This window comes from Ochotona curzoniae, unplaced genomic scaffold (genome assembly GCF_017591425.1).
Source record: "Ochotona curzoniae isolate NIBS_2020 unplaced genomic scaffold, NIBS_Ocur_1.0 scaffold_3835, whole genome shotgun sequence".
NCBI lineage: Eukaryota > Metazoa > Chordata > Mammalia > Lagomorpha > Ochotonidae > Ochotona > Ochotona curzoniae.
Window position 1 is genome coordinate 7,932,526 of NW_024467114.1, and position 22,279 is coordinate 7,954,804.

The following is a 22,279-nucleotide window of genomic DNA, read 5'->3' on the forward strand; positions in this document are numbered from 1 at the left end:
CTCTCAGTGGCTGTTGTGGGACTTGGTAGTGTTGCACAAACAGTGGCCCTGTTAAAAGACTTTGGAGTAATACAGATCTTAAAGTAAAAATCCAGAAATTGTTAACTTGGATTTTCATTAAATATTTTATCTCTGTAAAATGTGTGTTTTTTACCTGATTCGTGTTAATGCAGTCCCTGGAAGACAACAGTGGTGGCTCAGCCATTTGAGTTTCTGCCATTTGCATGGGAAACCTGGATAGAGTTTCTGGATCCAGGCGTTGGCCCACACTAGCCCTGGCTATTGTGAGCATTTGGGGAATGAACCAGGAAGAGTTAGAAGCTGTTTCTCTGCTATTTAAAAAAAAAATGCTTATTAGCATATTTTGTATGTGTGTGGCAGAGGAAAGTCGGATACATAGAATTTAGACTTCAAAGTTCTTTCCCTCGGTTGACATTTCAGTTGTTAATTAAAACTTCCAATTTGCATGGCACACAATGGAATGATCTTATTGTGTTGAGAGTGTCACTGCGGGCAGACTTGGACTTGAACTCATAATTAATCTTTCTCCGTTTCCCTTAGAAAACCATATGTTATTTGTGTAGTATGACTGCAGCATTTAACCGTAGAATCATGAAATGTAACCATGATCATTAACATCCCAATTTTCACAGATGGATCTGAGAACATGTAATTTATAAGATACAAATGACATTGGTGCAGACTTCTATTGAAAAGAATGGCTGTTGGTACTGTGAATATATTATGGTTGTATTTTGTAATTACCATACTACTTTTTTAAAAATTTGAAATAGTTCACATTTTTCCCTTTAAAAATATGAAAGAATGAGTATGTACAGCAGTTTTATCTTGCCGATGCCTGAGAGTGTTTGTCATTTGAAAATTGTTGTCTAATGAAGAAGCCATTCATCTTGTCTATTTACATATAAATGATAGATTCATTTGAATAATATGGTAATGTGGCTGCAAGGACAGCTAGCGTTGAGCAGTTGCATATATTACATGCAACCAAGAATACACGCAGATTCACACATCAATAGAAATATAATTTCTTTTGTTGAATCCCTGATTTTGGAGTCAATGTATTCAGCTGATTTAGGTTACAGATTTTTGGATTCATGTTTTTAAGTGTGTTTACTTTACATATTTGAGTTAAACCTAGATTCTTTTAACTAGACTACTTTTAAAATGTTCTATAACAAAGAGATTTCAAAAATATGCTTATTTCCCTCTTCATTTGGATAAATTAAAAATTTTTGACCACACAGTCAGTAATGCCATGTAGAAAAAATTAAGAAAAAGAAAGTGAGACTGTGTCTTCCAAATCTGTTTTTTTTTTTTTAATATCTGAAAGATAAAGAAAGAAAAAGAGACTTTCTATCTGCTGGTTCGCTCTTCCAGGTGGCCATGATGGCCAGGGCTGGAGCCAGGTTAGAAGCCAGGAGTCTAGAACTCCACCTGGGTCTTCCACATGGATGGCAGGGGTCTCCAGGGCCTTCCCAGCCAAAGTAGCAGGAAGATGGTTCAGAAGTAGAGCAATCAGGCCTTGAAGGGATTGGAACTTGCGGTCATGTTGGATGCAGGCAGTACAGGTGTTGGCTGTTAGCTCACTGTGCCACCGTGCTGGTGCTAAAGGTAAACAATACCTTAGGCACTAGTGAATTTTTGCCTTGATCTTGATTAAGTTTTCAAGGGGTTTGTATGTACCTGTGTAATCTATGCCTCACCAAGTGTAAGAATCTCAAAATAATAGACATAAGAGTGTAAGTTCATCTTTAAAAATAGAGCTCTCTAACCTCACCCTTCTATGTTGTTTTCACAAATATATGACATTTGGGTTTCAAAAAAAAAACCCAAAAACCTAAGGTCCAGAATCATGAAACAGGACATGAAAACTTAATTGTATGAAAGAACTATTTGATGAAATTACTTGTAATCATTATCCTGAAAGTGATTCGACAGCTAATAGAATATTCTTGAATATCTGGAATACCATGAAAAATGTCTAAAACATTCTGAAATCTTTTATACTCTTAAAATTATTTCATTTGGAAGGCAAAGAGATTCCGTGAGACTGAGGCAGAGTTCATATCCATTTCCTAAATGCCCACAGCAGGCAGGGTTTGGCCTCTCTGAGGACCAGAGTGGCGCTCCTTTCTGGTCCCATGGAGTGACAGGGAACCGGGTACTTGAGCTCACATCTGAATTATCATCTCAGGGTGTGAGTTGGCAGGAGGTGGAGCAGAACCCAATCCAGATCTCTGCTATGGGATGTGGGCTTCTCGAGCAGCAGCTTAACTCCTGTGGGTAACAAATTTCAAATTGTGTAGATACAATGACCAGGAGGCTGCACGGTTAGGAGTATGCTGGGAAGGGTCCTCTTAAGGTTTTGGTGTCTAACTCAGCAAGCATGTGGGTGCCTAGGAGATAAGCCATTTTCAGGGCCTTACATACTGGTTGTCAGATGCAGATGACAAGTCAGTAACCAAGAGCTGGCTCTTCTGCCTGGAAGGGGAGTTTGGCTTCAGAATGGTCTCAAATACAGCTAGCAGAATAGAATGATAAATGCCAAGGGAGAAGGTTGGAGGGAGACATGGGCAGTGGCTCAGTGGAGGCATGGCTTCAGTTACACAAGATGGGTCAGTTCTAAATGTCTGCTGTGCAATGTAGTGTCTCAGCTTAGCAGTGCAATATTGTATATGTCAGAATTTGTTAGGAGGATGGTGTATTTTTGTTGTGTGCCCTGCCATCAAATAATAATGATAATAAAAGCATAGAAAAAATTGGGGAGGTGATGAATATGCTTGTTACCCTGACAGCCTTGAAAATCTGTCACCAAAATGCAAATAAAGTGGTTTATATGGGCCCGGCATGGTGGTGCAGTGGTTAAGGTCCTCACCTTGCACACCCGGGATCCCATATGGGCACCGGTTCTAATCCCGGCAGCCCTGCTTCCCATCCAACTCCCTGCCTGTGGCCTGGGAAAGCAGTCGAGGACAGCCCAAAGCCTAGGGACCCTGCACTTGTGTGGGAGGCCTGGAAGAGGCTCCTGGCTTCGGATTGGCTCAGCTCCAGCCATTGAGCTCACTTGGGGAGTGAATCATCAGACGGAAGATCTTCCTTTCTGTCTCTCCTCTTTGTATATCAACCTTTCCAATAAAAATAAAATAAATCTTTTTTTAAAAAAAAAGTGGGTTTATAGATTTTTGGAAACTTCTGCAGGTGTTTTCATAGTGCTTTCCATTTCACAAAGCTCTGATATTATTCCATTAGACTCTCCCTTTAGTCCTTTGGGGTAGGTAGAGCATGCGCCTTTATCCGATATTCTGTTGATGAGGAATAGTGTCTGGAGAACTTAAGATTGATTTGCTAAGGTTGTTAGTCTCTTTGATAGAATTAAAATAAGCCTGGCCTGGATCTGGATGCGATCTGAATGTCTCTGTGGCTGCCGTTTGCCCCTTTCGCCTGCCTTCACAGAATGTCTGATGTTCCACGGCACACATGTTGTCAGGATTTAAGTATGGAAGCCAAAAGTTAGGTTCTGTCTTTTCACCCAGCCACACCATTTAACTAATTGTTTTGTTCTCTGCTTGGTACACCTTGATTTTTAAATCTGTGAAGAATTCTTTAATTTGCATACTTTTATACAACATCTATTCTTGGAAAACACTGTCCATCAACTTTCAGATAAAACTAAGAACCATTAAACATTTTCTGCTTTCTTTTGAGACAAAAATAATGTGTATTTATGAGTTCTAAATGGAGGTGATCACAGGTAAAATTCTTTAAGAAATCTGAAGGAGATCAATGAGGGAGGCCCACTCGTATTTGAAGAACATTCCAGATAAAATAAGCGTGTGTGATGCAGCAGGACTCCTGTGGCTGGGATGGAGTGAACAAGGATGAAAGGAGGAATTCAAAGACCTGGTTGAAGTTCAAATTCTTTGGCTTCATAAGGTGTTATATTCACACTTTCGGATTTAACTCAGGATGAGATGGAGTCGGTAAAGGGTACAGGACAGACATGGTTTAATGTGACTTTATTTAAATTGGGTTTCTTTGGATGCTCATTGGAAAATGGGCTGAAGGTGGGCAGGTTCTGAACAGGCAGCATACCAGTTCAATTTGATGTAGGCATTGAGTTGACATCCTCTGGGAAGCAATGGGATTCTGCGTGAAATTTTATGTGATTGAGAGACAGAGAGGAGTTTGTGATGATCCACAGGTCATCACTTTAGCTAGTGTAGTATGTGGACCAAGTATGAAGTCATAGATGCCTGTTACACATGTCAGAGACTGTTGAACATCAGTCTTGCATTTGGGAGGCTAAAGAGAGAGATTTGTAAATTGCCTGAGCCACACACATTATTTTAAAAAGAGAAGTAGATATGATCACCAATTTGGATCTGTGTTATAAGTCCAAATGAACCACACCTATTTCCCACACCCTCGTGTCATCCATACCCCTTTAATGAGGCAGAATGATAAAGGGGGCAGTGTTACCAATTATGGATCTCATGACCAACTTAGGTTGTTCTATTGCTGAGAATCCTGACCAGTCATGTTAGAATTCTAGGCATCGTGCCGAGGATACCTTATATACACAGGGAAATAACCATTACACTGTATGAATAAAGAAATGTAGGACTGAACACTAGAGCCCTCCGCCATTCCAAGTCAAGGTGGTAAGGACGGAATAATGGCAAAGAGAGCTGGGAAAGTTCCACCAGTAAAGAAGGACATTATTCGTAATTACAGATAAAATGTTTACTCGATATAGAGCTAGACAAAATTTCACAAGTAGAAGGGCCATCTCTCCAGTCCCTGGTGAAGCATTTGGCCCACAGGAGGTGCTTAGCAAAGACTTTGTTGAAGTGAGTGAATGGCGTTTGGAGCAGGAAGAGTGAGAATATAACAGTTTCACTCTTTAAAGCAAGCAATCAAGAAAAGGTACTTGTATTTTTTAAATTAAAAAACAGTGTTTTGGCTATCTGTATATTCTTTCTTTTCCATCTATTCTGTACTCTGCTTTTTCCTACTGAAGCAAATATTTGCTAGGGAGAAGATTATAACAAATCAGGCTCCATCAAAATTAGAGCAGGCTTCAGACTTTGGAATGAGCAGCGATTCCCTAGGTGTTTCAAAGGAATTAATGAATCTGGCTGCTTGGTTGAATGTACTGGAGCTCTCCAAACAACAAGAGATTATGCTTGGCAGATTTAATCAGGAAAGCTTATTGAGGATATTATATAGCTGACAGACGTATTGGAAAGAAGTTAAAAAAGCACCGGAAAAAATGTGAGATTAGACTGGGCAGGACTGAAACCTAAATTGTGCCACGGCACTGTCTCTTGAGCACACTGCTGCCACCAGAAGTGTGGGCACTGGGCACTGTTACTTTGCTGGCCTGGCTGCCCTGCATGACCAGCTGCTGCTGCTTTGCTGCTGATCTACCTTCCTTTGCTGCCGTGGGTTCTTGGCTCCTTTCGCTAAGCCAGGATTTGTTGTGTTTGGTTGGTGGAGGTAGAGTCACGGGCCAGATTTGCCTCTACAGAAGGCTGAGAAATGTCTTAAGTGTTTTGGCTTTTATAGTAATGAATGGGTCTTGTCTCTCTTTAAGATTTAAAAATCCAGAATTTTCCCAACATAGGACTACATTTAAACACAAAGAGTGCTTTCCTTGATTCTCTTCCCAATACTTTTCTGCCCCTCATCCTATTCTTCCTGCAAAACATGTCTTGGGCTTCCTCTAGAATGAGTTTACTTTCTGGCCCTATTTAAGTTACATCTCAAGTGTCAAATGAATTACAGGTGACATTTTCATGTTTCTGTTGCTTTGAATCTTTTATTTATAATCACCAGTGCAAATGGACAAAAGGAGTGCTGGTTTTTAAAGGTGGTCAGAAATTCGCATCTGAGATGTAGCTACTTAAACTTACTGGAGAACGTTGGTGAAATTCAAGTTCATACACGTTAAAGCTTGATCTTAATTCTGTTTATGCAAGAACTAGTCTTCTTTCCTGATTCCAGAAAATTTACCACTTTTCTTGTGAGAGGCCTTAAACTGGAATAAAAATGAAGTTGTTTTTTTTTTTTTTCCACTTTGTCTCTGGTTGAATAAGTTTATTCAAAGCCTATTGATTAATGGATTGGGATCAGTGTGAATGAAGGTCTTTTGGAGAGTGCTTCAGGGCATCGTCCTTGACCCTGTTCTACTTGATATTTTTATTAATGACTCAGATGAAGACATTTTGATGACATGCATGACTTATTGTGTGTTATAGCTGAGAGACATAATTAATGCTTGAGGTGATGGAGTCAAGGATGAAAAAGAATTTAATGAAATGTTGAATCCAACCTGCAAGGTGAATGGCTGAGGGGTTAAATCAAATCGTGGTTTTATTTTATTTTTATTGATTTATTTTTAAGAAATCAGTTTAACCTAGTGCAGAAAAACAGGGTGGAAGATAGCTTCCACATAGCTACTGTTTATAAAAAGACAAGGAACTTCTTCTGACATTGAGATGTGACTACTTTATAAAAGCAGATCCAGAGGGCCTGGTGCCATAGCTTAGTTAGCTAATCCTCTCCCTGTAATCCTCTCCCTGTAAGCACGAGGATCTCGTATGGGCAATGGTTCCTGTCCCAGCTGCCCCACTTCCCATCTGGCAACTGGCGTATGGCATGGGAGAACAGTGGAGAATGGCCCAAGGCCTTGGGAACCTGAATTCACATGGGAGACCTGGAAGAAACTCTGGCTCCTGGCTTCAGATTGGTTCAGCTCCAGCTGTTGTGGCCATTTGGGATCAGACCGGCTGATGGAGGATCTTTGTCTCTTCTTCTCTCTGTGAATCTCTTTCCAATAAAAATGAAATAAATCTTTTTTAAAAAGAAAAAAGAACGAAGAGCAAGAGTGCCACTTTCGCTGTGCTCTGCACTTAACTCTGTCTCACCTACAAGCAGAGCAGGCAGCACTGGATGGAGCCAATTGGATGGAAGAGTGGGACTGGTAGAGGAGCGGAGAATTTCCTCAGGAGTCTAGAAAACATACGGGAAAGTAGACTAAAAGGCGTCCTGTAGCTTCCACAAGGTACGGGCCATGGGCAAGACTTTGGCATCTGCTGCTTCGACTTAATTTAAAAAAAAAAGATTTTATTATCATTGGAATGTGAGATAAACAGAAAGGATAAGAGACAGAGAGGAAGATCTTCTGATTCACTCCCCAAGTGGCTGCTATGGCCACAGCTGAGCTGATCTGAAGCCAGGAACCTGAGCTTCTGGGTCTCCCACATAGGTGCAGGGTCCCAAGGCTTTGGACTGTCCTGGTCTACTTTCCCAGGCCACAGGCAGGGAGCTGGGTGGGAAGCAGGGCCTCTGGGATTAGAATCTGTGACATATGGGATCCTGGGATGTGCCCCATGGTAGCCGGGCTCTGATTTGGCTTAATTTTTCACAGAATGTTCACAAAGTTTGTGTTATCTGTAGAGTGCAACGAGGACTGTATTACTGGAAGTATTCACGTAGAGAATAAATACATTGACGTCACGAATACTGCTTGTGGAGTTACGTGCCTTCTGGAAATGGCAATCAAGGATGTAATTTAGAGGTGTTATTCCATTCAGTCTCATCTGAAACCATGGAGTAGGAATAAGACCTCTCCTTGGAGATGTGGAAATTCAGACTAAGATACCAAATACCCTATGCACGCCCTTCCCAGAGGCTGCTTCATCGAGATTCCCCACCCCCACCCCTGCCCCAGGGTGGCATGAATTCAGGTCACTCCAAGTTCACATAGCAAAGCATTGCAAGAGTTTGTATCCTATTTTATCAACCTCTTGCATTTGAAAAAAAAAATGTAAATATGCAGTTCATTGTGACCATTCACTGTTGATCATTCATTTACTCACCTCCCTCAGACAAATGTGGGCTGCCGTCTCTGAACCAGGAGGTACCCGTTAAGATACCCTTGTGTTTGGAGACTGTGCCCTGGAGGACTGTGAGCTCTCACTGGGTGAATTCTGCAAGCCATCTGAGTTACGATGCTGTCACAGACCAGCTTGTATCCTGGGACTCCAACACTGAAAACAATAGAAGTGGAATTGACTCAGACTTTATGGAAAGCTTTTGCCACTGTTGGTCTTGCACATATGGAGAGCTAGTTAGAGAGCATTACACTGTGGCTATGTATTCTGAATGGGGTGTGGGGTGTTGGCGGGGCATATCATTCAGAATGGAGCATCGAGTGTGAACGGACGTGAACACCGTGCTGAGTCTTGAATGTGCAGGCAGCATGAGGCAGGAGAATTCCTAACCATCGAGAGAGTAAGGAGATCAAAGGGCAGTCTTCACTCAGGGCTCTCTTACAGCCTCTTGTTTTCTGTAACTGCCAGGACAAGTCAATTAACTTGTTGCCTGTCGCTTTGCTGATGGCTTCTTTTTCTGATCTGATGGAGAATCACAGTTTCTTTCAGTAATGTTCATTGTCACATGGGGTGTTGAGATTTATTTTATTTTTATTTATATCACACCCATTCTCTCTTTGTTCTGGTTTGTTAGCATTCATATTCAGTACCCCTAAATCATAATTCATCATTGAAATTCACATGACCTAGGATGAAAGCATGCCTTATTCTAACTTTTCAAATTCCTGATTATCCACAAAAACACCCAGTCCTGTATTCCGTTCTAGAACTGATGAGTTTTGTGAAAATATGCTATGCCTTTGTGGTTTTTAGATTTATTTTCCTCATTCTGTTTTAGAATTTTAGAACTTAAACTACAGACACTTTGTGGTATGGAACTCATGTGGAAGACAAGTACAGTTAAAAAATTACTTGAAAAACAAATTAATATTTTCTCATTGATCTTCTTTTTCTCCCTCACAGGAATTATGACTATAATTCTTAAGAAAACACAATAATCTCGAAAACCTGTACTCGTTTTAGGGACTCTGCAGAGTAAATGCACTGAATGTAACAGGACTGATGATAATGACCAGCTAGGGGAAATTAGTGGAAACGATCAGCAAAGAAAAAAAGTTGGCATCTGATTAAAGTAGCCAAGATCAGGATAAGGCAATCAATAATTCCAATTACCTTCGCATTAAGTTTGAATAGACCATTAGGTAATTGGAGAAAAAAATCATTAGCAAATTGAGCTCCGAGTTATAAGTATATATTATTACACATCATACAAAATAGGGTGATTATAATTTTCAACAATTTTCAGAATCAGTAGTTTGATAAATGACCATCATTCTAATAATCATTGCATTCTGTCTCCCTATTATCATCTCTTTAATTTTACACATGTTTAGTTAACATCACACAGTGTTTAGTTTAATGTGCATTCTGTTCTTTGGTCAAGGAACATTAAACCACTCCAGGTTTAAATCATTCATTTTGTTGATGTAATTGTTTTTTTATGCAATATAATTGCATATAGATTAAAGAATCAATTCATTTTAGACTTGCTATAAAACAGCAGTTTTAATTGCCACGTTTGATATCTTTTACTGTTTCTGAGTATTAAAATGTCTTTATTTTCATTTCATGATTTTTTGTCATTGTGATCATTCGCTTAGTATTTCCAAGTAAGAATTGCTTCTGTTTCACTTGCAATGTGATATGGTTCCTGGCAAACATTTTTTATGAATTCAAGTTTAGAATGGGAGTAGAAACACACTAACACCTCCTGTTCCAGGAAGGTATGTCTTAGCTGGTTCAATTTCCCAACCTGGTCCAGCCCTGACTGTTGCTGCCATTTGGAGAGTGAACCCCAGATGAAAAAAATGCTCTCTCCTTCTCTTTTTCTCCTCTCCTCTTTTACTCTAGCTTTTAAATAAAAATAAATAAATCTTTAAGAGTTAAAAAAAAAAAAAGAGAGAACAGTTAACTGTGTAAGTGAGGAGAGCAGGAAACTTAAGGATTAAATATCTGCTGTGAAGTCTTTGAATTCCCCATGGTTTGGACTTCTGTATTGTAGACTGTCCCTCCTTACTTCCAGATGCTGCTAATTCCTGAATCTTTTGGTTCTGTGTATTTGCTGCCTTGGACCTTTCCCCACTCCTGATTTAGAATGACATCCGGGCCTTTGTGTGTGTGTGTGTTACTGTGGTAAACTTGCAGCTGTTTGTGTTGAAGCTCCCGGTGTTCGGTGAGTGGCGATTCCGGGGAGTAAAGACGAGCCATCGTGAACCTGATGTCTCATCTATTCTTAATAAGTTTAAATATGTACAAATGCCCAAATATGTAATTATGTAAATCATTGCGTAATTAGGTATTGTTCTTCATATTAATGATAGTGAAGCATAAAAGTGTGTTCGATTTGCCAGTTCCCAGAGTTTGTAAAATTTAAGAAAGTTCATTGGGGGTGTTAACACGCACACACATACATGGAGTCAGCGTGAGATGGTGTTTTCAAACCAGTGGAGCATGTTTGCAATGTTAGGCATGTGAAAATACATTCTGCTTTGAAAACATGATCGTTTTTCACTTTGACGTTTCGTTGTGATAATGATTGTTGTGTATTGTTACAGACCCCATTTTTAGAAGACTAACCTAAGTATTCTGAACTAACTCCCAGCATCAAGAAAGGTCCTCCTATTTGCTTGGTGCCCAGAAAGCCCGTCATAAATGCCCAGCAAAGGATCAAGTCTTCTTTCTGTTTCCTGATTCAGGAACTGAAGAACTAGTCTGCCATTGCAGTTATTTGCTGAGCAAGAGTTTCCCATCATTTTGAGTTTTTGCTTGAATGTGTGGCCGTCGTTTTAGTTTTGCATCTCATCGATTAGCTTTTGTTTCAGCTGTTGTTGGGAATGTTTGGAAGATTAACTTTATTTCTCTTTCTCCCCTCTTGTTTCATTAACCTTTTCCTTGGATAAGGAAAGTAGAAGCTGCAGGGAAAGCTAGAATTATAGCTAGAAGTTTAGGAAGTATTATTAAATTATAAACAATTAAATAATACACACTTATTAAATCCAATAATGGATTAGAAAGTCAGCCGCTCTAGGGGAAAGAAGCATAAGGCAAATATGATTAATAGCAGAGTGAAAAAAAAAGAGAAAGGACTAGACATTAAAAGAAAACCATGTTTCTGCTGATCCAAAGAGGTACAATAGGCTGATACCTTATAAGGAGCCTAGAGAGCAACATGACCTTTCTTGTCTGTTGCCGTTACTTCTCTGTCGGATGAATGGGCAGCTCATCCTCCTGAGCCCAGGGGCTGGCTGCCCATTTTGTGTTCCTTAAAGTACCTGTAGCAGGGGGCAGTGTAAAAATAAATCTCTACCAGTTTGATATGGGTGTTTCCAAAGATGAATTGCTTTGGACACACACAAGTATGTGTGTGTGTGTGTGTGTGTGTGTGTGTGTGTGTGTGACAGAATTCAGGCTAGTTTTTCTAGGTTTTCATGAAAATATGCTTTGCAAAGGTGGCAGAACCACACGGTGTCTTTCTCCTCCTTGAAGGGGAGACTCGCTGCTCGGCTGTGGGGATACTGGTTGTCATGCCTCCAGCTTCCCCAAGACTTGTCTCAGCTGCCAGCTCCATCCAAGTGAGGTCACACCTTCCCCAGGCATCCTGAATGTCCTGACTGTGGAAGACGTGAGCGCCAAGCTTGCCCATTCCTGCCCCAGGCAGGGCAGTGTTGATGCCAAGTTGGCCAAGGATTTACGGAAAGTGTCACAGTTTGGCTTCTTTTGTCTAGCCTGGCTTCATTGTCCTTCATTTCAGCTCATGAAATGCTTTCTTTTACGCACTGAATATGCTGTAAGTCCTTCAGCCTCCACTTGGAGAACCCGTGTCGGCAGAGCCAGAAAGAGAAGGAGTAATTAACAAATGCACTTGAGTGCTTCAGTGTACTGGGGATCTGAGATCCTCTGGGGAGGTGACAGAATATGTAGTTCTAGTTTAAGTATCTGAATGAATGAATTTTTATACTGGAAAGTCATGAGATTTTTTAGAGTTCAGAAGTAAAAGGAATAGCAATGTAGCAAGAGTTATTAGAAAAACTGACTTTTCTAGAAGAAATTGAATGATTTGATAGAATTCTATCATGGTATAGTTACTGTATCCTTTACAAAGGTTTTTTTTTAATTCAGCAAAGTTTATACATATGCGTATGTTTTGTTTTTTCCTCTCTGATCAGTGCAGAAAAGCAGTAGGGTTTATGCCAAGAGAAGTGCTGTGTTACATTCCCAAAGGTTGGGTCCCCCTCCCTGCAGGAGGGTAATACAGCTCAGACGTGACTATGCTAATTGCTTCAATAAATTATGGGAAAAGTTGTTTGTTATAGGAATACAACTTGGCCTCTTTTAATTGACCCAAAACTGCTTATTAATCAGCCTCCCCAAAGAATGCCAGTGTTACTGTGCATTAAGTTTGAAATTTGATGATTTATTCTTCTACGTTCAAAATCTATTCCTTCTGAATTGACAAAATTTCATGCTAACCTTTGGTGCTATTGTAAATTTTGGATAAATTTTAAATTCTTAGAAAAGGCAACTAGTGATGATTTAAAAAATGTTTTATGAACGGACTTCTGGCTGCTTGGTGTTTAAAAAGACATGTTTTCTTTAGGAGATACTAAGTTCACTTACTGCAGTCTTTCAGGAGGTGGAGCACAAGTGGTCCTTCCTTGCCAAGCGTGGTTCAGTTGTGTTTTCCTTGAAAGAAATTATTACAGCTGAGTTTCTGAGCTGATTATGATAGCTACATACCAAGGCTGCCGATTAATTTTCAAGGAAACATTGCCAATTTACCCAATATGTGCCTCTGTGATTTTCTGAAATAACTTTTGCAATTTTGCTGGGTAATGTTGATTTTTTTTTTAAGGTTTATTTTATTTTTATACAGAGAGGAGGAGGAGAGACAGAGACAGATCTTCCATCCAATGATTCACTCCCCAAGGGACCGCAACTGCTGGTACTGCGCCGATCTGAAGCCAGGAACCTTAGCTTCTTCTGGGTCTCCCACATAGGTGCAGGGTCCCAAGGCTTTGGGCTGTCCTCGCCTGCTTTCCCAAGCCACAGGCAGGGAGCTGGGTGGGAAGCTGGGCCACGGGGATTAGAACCGGCGCCCATATGGGATCCCAGTGAGTTCAAGGCGAGGACTTTAGCTGCTAGGCCACTGCGCCGGGCCCATAACGTTGATTTTCAAATGGTATCTTCCGTCCCAGCCTCTGATAAGCATTACCCTAGTTAACCCAGAAAAATGGGATATGATTTTAACTTAGCTTTGAAATTCTTTTTCCCCTAGCAATTTTTATTTAATGGCAAATTTCTCCGAAAGATAGGAGGACGAAGGGATACTTTTAGCTCTGATTTACTGAAAGCTGAAATATATATCATTGGCCTGAAAAATATATATATTCGCCTGAAAGCTTAAAATATGTGTTGTGAGGCGTAATGGTGTTGGTCTTTATCTCATGAAGTTTCAGGATTCCTACTCCAAACATCAACTGAATCTGCCCAAGTTGTCAAGCTCCTATGTAAATTATTGTTTTTGAAAATTTGGCAAGTATCTACTGATTGAGAAAGAAAAATGATCCTTTTTGCTAGAGTATGGTTAGCAAGGATTGTCTTTGTAGATTCAGCAGAGTTGGTCGCCATAAAGTCGAGTTAAGAGCTGATCGTTTGCAAACCTTTTCGTAAGTCAGCAATGCGAGTTGGCAGCAGATTCCAAGTAGCTTGTTTCCACTCTGTTTTAACTTTGGCAATATTCAGAACCCAAGAATCCAGTTCTTGCCCCCTCCATTCAGTTATCTGATTGAATTCTTTTATTTTTTGATACTAAAACAATTTTGTAGAGTTTTTAGTAATGTAGTTCTCTGTTCTTCAGTTGATTTTGCTTCGGAGCATCAACTCTGGAGGCAAAAGCTTCCATTTTAAAATAACATTGAAGTGCTGCCTTTTCTTCTTGAATCTGAAAATCCTAAATTAATTTTCATAACTGTATGTCTTGTTTATTCAGATAATTGAGATAAATTTTATTTAAAAGATAAAAGAGCTTACCCAAAAAATACCTGTAATTTAGTGACGCCGTAAGAATAGTAGTGTGTGTTGATGGAGGACCAGCCAGTGCAGTGCCGGGGGCGGGGCGACGTCAGTGGGGGGCTGGGCGACGTCAGTGGGGGGCGGGGCGACGTCAGTGGGGGGCGGGGCGACGTCAGTGGGGGGCAGGAGGGACTTGGAGAGGGGACGAAATCCCAGAGCCTATGGAACTGTATCATAAAACAATAAAAAATAATTAATTTATACTGCTGTTATTTTTTATCTCTTTCCCATATCCAACAGATACTTTATATGACTTGGTGTTTGCAGGATTTTGTCTAAAGGCTGTGTCATTTTATAATATGTGTGTTACTCCAGTCAGGAAGATTTAAAGGAACTTTACATTGGGAACATAAATTTATTTTCAAACCATTTCTCCAGTTGGGGAGGTTTTTGATTTGTGCCGTTTTGTAGTCTGTAGCCCACAATCCTTACCTCATAAATAATCAGATTTTCATGACCAATTTTGAGAGATCCGTAAGATTTTACATGGTAAATCTTAATGACATTTCTTCTTATAGATCATGATATATTATTGTAGGAAAAAGCAACCTGAAGTTGTTTCTACTAGATCAAATGATAAACGCTACATGCTAAGTGTTTCATTTGTGAAATGGAGACTGACATATCTAGATGTGAGGATGTAATTCAGTATGCATCTCTACTTCCAGACAAAGATGGACTTAACAATGAAATGTTTACTATATGTAACATATAGTAGGGAGGGGTTTGGGGAGGGTATAAGGAAATATGGAACTGTATATTAAAATAATAATAATAAAATGTAAGAAGAAGCAATTAATAAAATGTAGCAAACTTAGATGAAAATAAAAGCTGTATTTTTCCAGCTTAAAAAAAAAAAGAGGAACAAAATATCCACATTTGTTTAACTGTCATTCTTATTTTCACCATAGTTGTCAGGAAGTGCCTAAATAATGAAATACTGCTTTTCATGTTAATGTGCTTTGCATTCTGACTGAATCGTAAATTTGAAAATAGTAATTTTTAGTTATTGAAAAAGGTGTGGTGACAATTATCCAATTTTGGTGAGGTACTGGCTTCTGACTATGTCTTCCAAATTTATTGTTCCTAATGTTTTCTTAAATATTTACTTACTTTGAAGGAGAGTTAGAGAGAAGCCACTGTTTTTTCCCCACATGGCCTGGGCCAGGATGAAGCCAGGAGTTTGTTCCGAGTCTTCCATGTGGATAGCATGGCCCAAAGAACTGGATTCTTGGATTCTGAATATTGCCAAAGTTAAAAGTTAACACTCGGGCCATCTTCCGTTGCTTTTCCCAACCCATCAGCTGGGAGTTTTAACAGAAGTGGAACAGCTGGGACTTGAACCAGTGCCCCTATGGGATGTTAGAATCTCAGGAGGCATCTCCTGGCTCCTGTTTTTAAAGTGATCCTAAGTATGGAATTCACGACAATGCAGTTCAGAGTTTTCTGAATCCTGTCTCTAGTGGGGTCAGTTCCTAGCTGGATGCTCCTCTTAGCTCTTAGAGCCCAGCCTGCGTCCAGGTAGGGAGCTGCAGATGACGTCGCCAGGTGGTCACCTTCATCTTTTCCATCAGCCCGTTCTGTTTCAGATTGTTCTCTTTCAGTTTCTTTCAGTCTGTAACTTCAGGATCTGTCTAGAAATCTGTTTATAGCAGAACAGCTCCAGAAAGTGCTTTCAGAGTTAGGATCATGTTAAGAACTGTTCCAGTTTTGTTTTTCTTCCCTTCTAAAGCTTTCAGTCAAGCACTTGTATGGCCCATTTTAACCTTTTGGTTTTCTTTTTTCAAATTCTTAGAGAAGCTGTGTGTTTGGAACATCCCGTTATTTATTCCTATTAGCTCTTTGTTTTTCTTTCTTTTTAATTCTTATTTTTCCATTTTGCAGTTTTGTAGGTATATGCTTCCCCCTTTGTTTTATTGTGTTGTATAGTAAGATGATCTTTAAGCTGTGGTCCTGACTCCAGTGTTTTGGTTTTGATGTGTGTCATGACATTGTAGACATAAGCAGTGGTAGAGATTCCAGTATGGGAGATGAATTTTCAGTTGCCTGAGCACTCCCAGTGCAGACTGCCTTTAGGGCTGCACAGGTCTACAGAACCGCCGGCTGCGGAGTAGGGTACCGTTTCCCCACATCCTTGCCAGCAGGTGTTACAAGTAGAGTTCTGTCTGTAGACAGTCCTCATTGGGTAGGTAGAACATCAACGTGTTTTTTATCGTATTTCTCTTATTGCTAGGGAGCTTGTAGCTCTTTTTTTCTTGTGAAACATCAACCCTGCTTCAGAATCTCATGGGTATAATTTTTTAAGTGACTACTTGATATTAAGCTCATTAAAATTTGTTGACATTGTAAATCTTACGAAGCTCATGAATGACTTTCCAGAGAACTGCTGGCTAGCTCTTCCTCCGCTGTTTTTAAGACGACACACTTTACACATTCTCCTAGTGCTGGAAAATAACATGGCTCTGTAGAATGTTAACCTTCTGGAAAATTCCCCCTGATTTCTTAAAACGTCCCAAAGTTGTACGTTGAATTTATTTAACTTTAAAAATGAAAATTCTGCCTACCTTCCAGAAGCTTGATTACATCAATATATTATCTAAACATACAAGACAGAAATGGATAAATGTGTTCGGGTTGCAAACTTAGCTTCTACCATATGAAAGAACTTCAAATGCAAACTATTAGAGCTTGAACATCTGTATTCCTTTTATTCTTTATCTTGCATCGAAGAAGAATGAATGGTTTGCACAGATGTAACTGCCTTGGCAGAGCCATCCAATCTGTTTACCCATGATGCTGTTGCTAGAAGCCAAATCATAAGTTTTTGTTGTTGTTGTTGTTGTAATGGAAGAGATCTTTCAGGATGCTGATTTTATGTGACAGGAATGTTTGGAAATGTTTCTTTTCCAGTCACCAGCCCCAGGCTGCCCATGCATTTTGGATTCAGAAATGACAGCTGAAGCCACTTAGGCAGAATTACGGGACAGCTAAGACTCTTAGTTTTAATGTTATGGAAAAGGAAAATCCATTCTGTGATCAGAAAAAAAAAATGCCTAATTTAATTAGGAGTCAGATACAGTGCTGTAGTTGTAATGGAACTTACTTTTGTGGTATAAACTAAATGTGTTATGTATCCTTACTCTCCCTAGGGAGTAAGTATTTGGTTTACTGGTGGAATTTCAAATATTCCTTGAGCAGCTTAACACCAGGTAAAATAATCCAGAAATATGCATTGTGTCATGTAAGTCTGGGCAGACATATTAAAATATTTGAGGGCTTTTTTTTTTTTTTTGATTAGGTAATGATGGAATCAGTTGGGAAACCATATTGTGTCTGTGTCTGGAACAATAATGTAGCTGTAATTAGACTCACTTCTGTAGAGAAAAGATGTAACGTTTTGTTTTGATTCATGAATCCCTAACTTTTATCCTTAAACATGATAGGCAATTTTAATATATTGACATAAGTATTCTATTCATTTAGGAAATAAATTTTATTTAGGAAATAAATTTAGGAAGCCTAAATAACATTTATAGAATTTTTATTTTATTTAAAAGATCTATTTATATATTAAAAATGCAGTTATATATATAGAGAGATCTTACACGAGTGTGGAATTCCATCTGCACCTTCCATATGGGTGGTAAGAGCTGAAGTATGTGGGCCATGCTCTGCTGCTTTCCCAGTGGCTGGGTTAGAAGCAGAGTAGCCAGTACTTGAACCGATGCTCACTATAGGATGTGGTTAACAGGCAGTAGCTTAATTCACTGTGCTAAAGCAATGGCCATAAATTTTTCCTTTCGAGCATTATTTTTAGGATGGGCCTCTCTGGAACCAGTGCTGTGACACTGCACAGATAGCCATTGGGCTAATGAGCCTGGGAAAGCTTGGAGGGTGACCTAGGTTTTTGGACTCCTGTGTCTATGTGGGAGATCTGGCAGAAACTGGTGGCTCCTGGCTCTGTCCAGCCCAGCTATGGCTGTTAAAATCATTGGAGGAGTGAACCAATGGATGGAAGATATGTGTCTCTCTTTAACTCTTACAAATAGTGTAAATCTTAAAAACAAACAAACAGGCAAGAATGAGTTCATCTGATATGAGGGAAAGAAAAGACTCCTCTATTAATGAAGTCCTAAATGCCTGTTATTTTGTCTTAAAGGATAAATTCATAAGTTTTCCCTTTCATTAATGAATGACTCACTTTGAAACTAATCACAGTGTAATTTTATTCATTACTATCTGAAAGTTAAATAGATTAGCACTGTAAAGCCTAATGGAAAAAAACTACAATTTTAAAGTTAATTTAAACTTGTAGGCTGCATGTAAGAGTAGCTTGAGCCTAACTGCTAAGTAATTTGATGTTTTAATTCTTACAGTAATGTAGGCTGATTAAACTAGAGATTAGACTCAGACTCAAATAGCATTGATTGCTGTTGAAGAAAGGAGGGCTCGAGTTCTTTAAGTTTTCTTTAATTCCCTGGAGCAGTATCAGTTCCCCAGTGAATTGTCTTTAATGAGCTACAGGTGAAACAGATTAAAAACTGCAACGATAGCGTGGTTCCCATTAGAATGCCGAGAGCACGTGTGTGTTGTCCCTGACAAAGGACAGTGGTAACAAAGGAGACATCAGCTAGTGGTAGAGTAAATGAGTGTTTGCGACCTTAGTCACAACAAGGGTTCCTGTGGTGCTATAAATATATATTTTACTACTTGGGACACCAGAAAAGTATGGAAATACCTGCACCCTTCCTTCATAAAATTGAGACGTTTTACATTATTTAATTATCATTTTCTGTGATATGCTTTTGTGGGTGTAGGGATTTCCTCCCACTTCCCTGCCCATTCCACCCCACCTCCCACCACCATGTTTCTCCATATCAGAGTCCTGATACACATTGTCTTACGATCAAGAGTGTAATTCTAAAGTTCTCTACGATGGATCCCTACGTAAATGAAGTTGGGGTGTCTTCTTAGGCAAGAGCAGTCAGCAAGAGGAGGGCTGGGGACTTTAATGCCTTCAATGTTCATGAGTTATTAATTAGTTGTTAATGTGTTTACTATCTTTTAAAATGTTTTCACTTCATTTTCTTATTTTGTGTATCAAACTTCTTAGTTTCAAAATAAAAATGTAACTGAACCTTGGCATTTAAACACAAGAATAGCCTGTCTGTTGAGAATGAAGTCCAGATTTGTATTACCAGATATGTCATCCTTTCATATTCTAAGATTTGTAAAACAGTTAAAATGTTATAAAAATGACACCAAGGCTGGATATACTGTTTCCTCTCATAGCAAAATGGAAAAATTAAATGATACAGAAGTAAAGGGTATGGAGTTCTTACTTAGAGTATGTTCAAAAGTGAGGATTTGTGTTGTGTCCTCCTTGGAAGACTTGCTTATTTTTAGCATCTTTCCTAAAAATAGAGCTCTGCTGTTTTCAGTTCATATTTTGGCAGATCTTCAAAAGAACATCAAAATTAGTTGACAAGTATTACGGATGCCATGCGTAGTACTATAGGACAGCGGAAACGAGTACTTGTGTTTGGAAAATGGCTTGATGGCATCTCTATGCTGGTCTTTCTTTAAAGAGTTGTTTTCTGCTTGTGCCTGGTTCATATCTGCCAGTGTGTCTAATTCGCTTGTACTTCTCCTTCATGCCTTCCACAATAAGCCTCCTGGAGGATACAACATGACAGATATTAGCTGTTGTAGTTCTGCACATGATTGAAGTTAACCTACTCTTGTGTGAAAGTGTTTATCAGTGAGAAGTATTCTTGGTGTCCTGTGGTCATTCTGTCCCTGCTGTTTCACAAAAGGGAGACGTTTGCCTCGTCTTCTAGATTGATCCAGCCACAAAGCAATCGGATCATTGTGGAGGAACCAAAAATTCTAAACGCTGCAAACTCTAACAAAGAACCGTTAGCTTCCAGAGGGTTGGAATTTCAGTTACTGTCATCATGCTTCTCCTGAAAACATCTCTGTCTCTATGTAAATAATGGGATTAACTTATCAGAAAATAGCCATCAGCAAGGAAGAACCTGAGTTTGAAAGAAATATGTGGCAGCACATTGGGGAATTGAACCCATTCAGCCTCTGTTCTCAGTCTTCAGCTTGGTCTGTAAATTCAGCCATACTTAATGGCTTCCCTTAGAAATATGTACCCTGTGGAAGATGAGTAGACTATTGCTGGACAGCCAGCTGTAAATCTTTCGGGCACAAGCAACAGTGATGATGGAATATGAAACACGGGAGGTGTGAGAAGATGAGGTGCAGGATAATGAAGTGGGACAAAGACATGTCAACCCAGAACCATGATCGAAATTGCAGGATTGAAATCCGTTTCCTGTGCAGTCACAGGGAGTCTTATCAGTATGTGCTCCTTTTGATGGTAGAACAAGGATTACCCAGAGGTCAAGTTCAAGTCAGGTAGATCTCAATTTTATCAGTGTCTCACCATAAAATAGTGATTTGCTGGTCATGTGCCATTAAGGACTTGAGTTCAGAACTTTTATCTCGGGGGGGGGGGGTCTTCTGTCCAGCAGTCCCTGAGACCACTGAGAGGTGAGGTGACAACGAACTGGTGGTGAAGAATGTTTGAAGCTCATTTAGAAGGGCAGGCAGAAGGGTGGTCCCGACAGCACAACAGCCTTGTGACTGGCTAACCAATACGTCCCTTCTGGACCTTCCAATGAAGTCAAGTCAGGAAGAACAACAAGTCAGGAAATTCTATCTTAGGGCAGGCTCGCTATCTGCTGAAAAGCAGGGTGAATTTAACATTTGATTCCAAGAGTTGTTTACAAAGGAAGTCCTAGCAGAGTAGAGAAGAGAGACTGGGGTGCAGGCCTTCACTCTTGTGGCTTGCCCAGTGAACAGGCCGTGTTGGGGTCCATCAGCCAAGGGCATAGTGTGCCATGTGCCTGTATCTTCCCAAATGTGCTAGGCGGGTACAGATCTAGGGGCGATCTCCCACACTTTTACATTCACAGTGGCTTTAATAACTAAAACGACTAAGAAATACCTATGGCATGATTATTTTTTATTCTGTATGTCTGGACCCGTGCAAACCAAAATGTTACAGAGTCCAACGGGGAAGAACTGCAGACAAAAGTTACATGGAAAGAAGAGATAGAAATAAATCTGTAATTTAGGCGTATTTAGTATGGACCCTAGGCATATATATCTGTTTATTAAAAAACAAATGGAAAAGGAACACTTTTTGATATGGGGGGAATTGTGAAACATGCATGTTAGGGTGCAAAGTGTGGCCTTATACTAGCTATTGTTTCTGTTCTGAAACTCCCCATTCTTAACCGTGGTCACCCCAAAACAGTCTGAGGGTAGTGATTGGTGATGTATTTTCTGTGGTTGGAGAGGAGAGAATGGCAGTGCCTGGGCATGCGGACAGGAAGAACGTATGCATAGATCAGGATGAAAAACTACCCATAGGAATTCCAGTTTTCTGTCACTTCTCTTGCTCTCTACCTCCCCTCTTTCTGCAGTATTTCAAATTACTCTTCCTTCCTTTGCTCGTTGAACGTACCACAAAAATGTCACCATCATTGTTGTTGTGTCATCTTTTGAACATCACCATCACCATCAAAATCATTATCATCTATGGTGTCTCCCGTGTGCTGGGATTGCTCCAAACCTTCTGTGAATATTTACTCGGTAATTTTACTGTCACTGTGTGAGATGGATGCATTAGAATCATCATTGTTCTGCAGGTAAGGGAAATAATGACATACAGAAGGTAATGCTGACCACCAGAAGTTATATAAGCTGCTGTGGGTTACATAGCTGCCGTCAGCCACGTTTGTATTTTCATGCCCAACACCCAAGGAACAGTGGATTTTAAACCATAAAAGGTTAGGTAAGATATCTATTTACAGGATGCTGTTTCTAGACATCTGTTTCGTTTCATGATGCTGATGTCTCTGAATGTACACTTAGGTCGTTGTTTGTAGTATGAGGATTGAGGATTTCTTTTCCCCAATTTTCCTATGTTTTCTGGTTTTGTTGCTTCATTTTAAGCAAAAAGGTTGGATACTGTGTTCTTGGATATGGTTAGAATGATTCACAAGTGTATAAAAACCAACATATTGGCTTTGTGTGATTAGAGACTTTCTCTTATTTATACAAATTCTGCATTTAATCATATGGTATCAGGCTTGATGTGATACCATAGAACACTTGTATTCAAAACCATTCTACTATTTTAATTTGTT

General features: G+C 39.7%; 1 protein-coding gene across 1 annotated transcript in view; it reads left to right on the forward strand.

Annotated features, from left to right (window-relative positions):
* Positions 1-22,279, forward strand: part of CDK14 (cyclin dependent kinase 14) — a 440,392-nt gene that overhangs the window by 189,646 nt on the left and 228,467 nt on the right. The window lies entirely within an intron of this gene.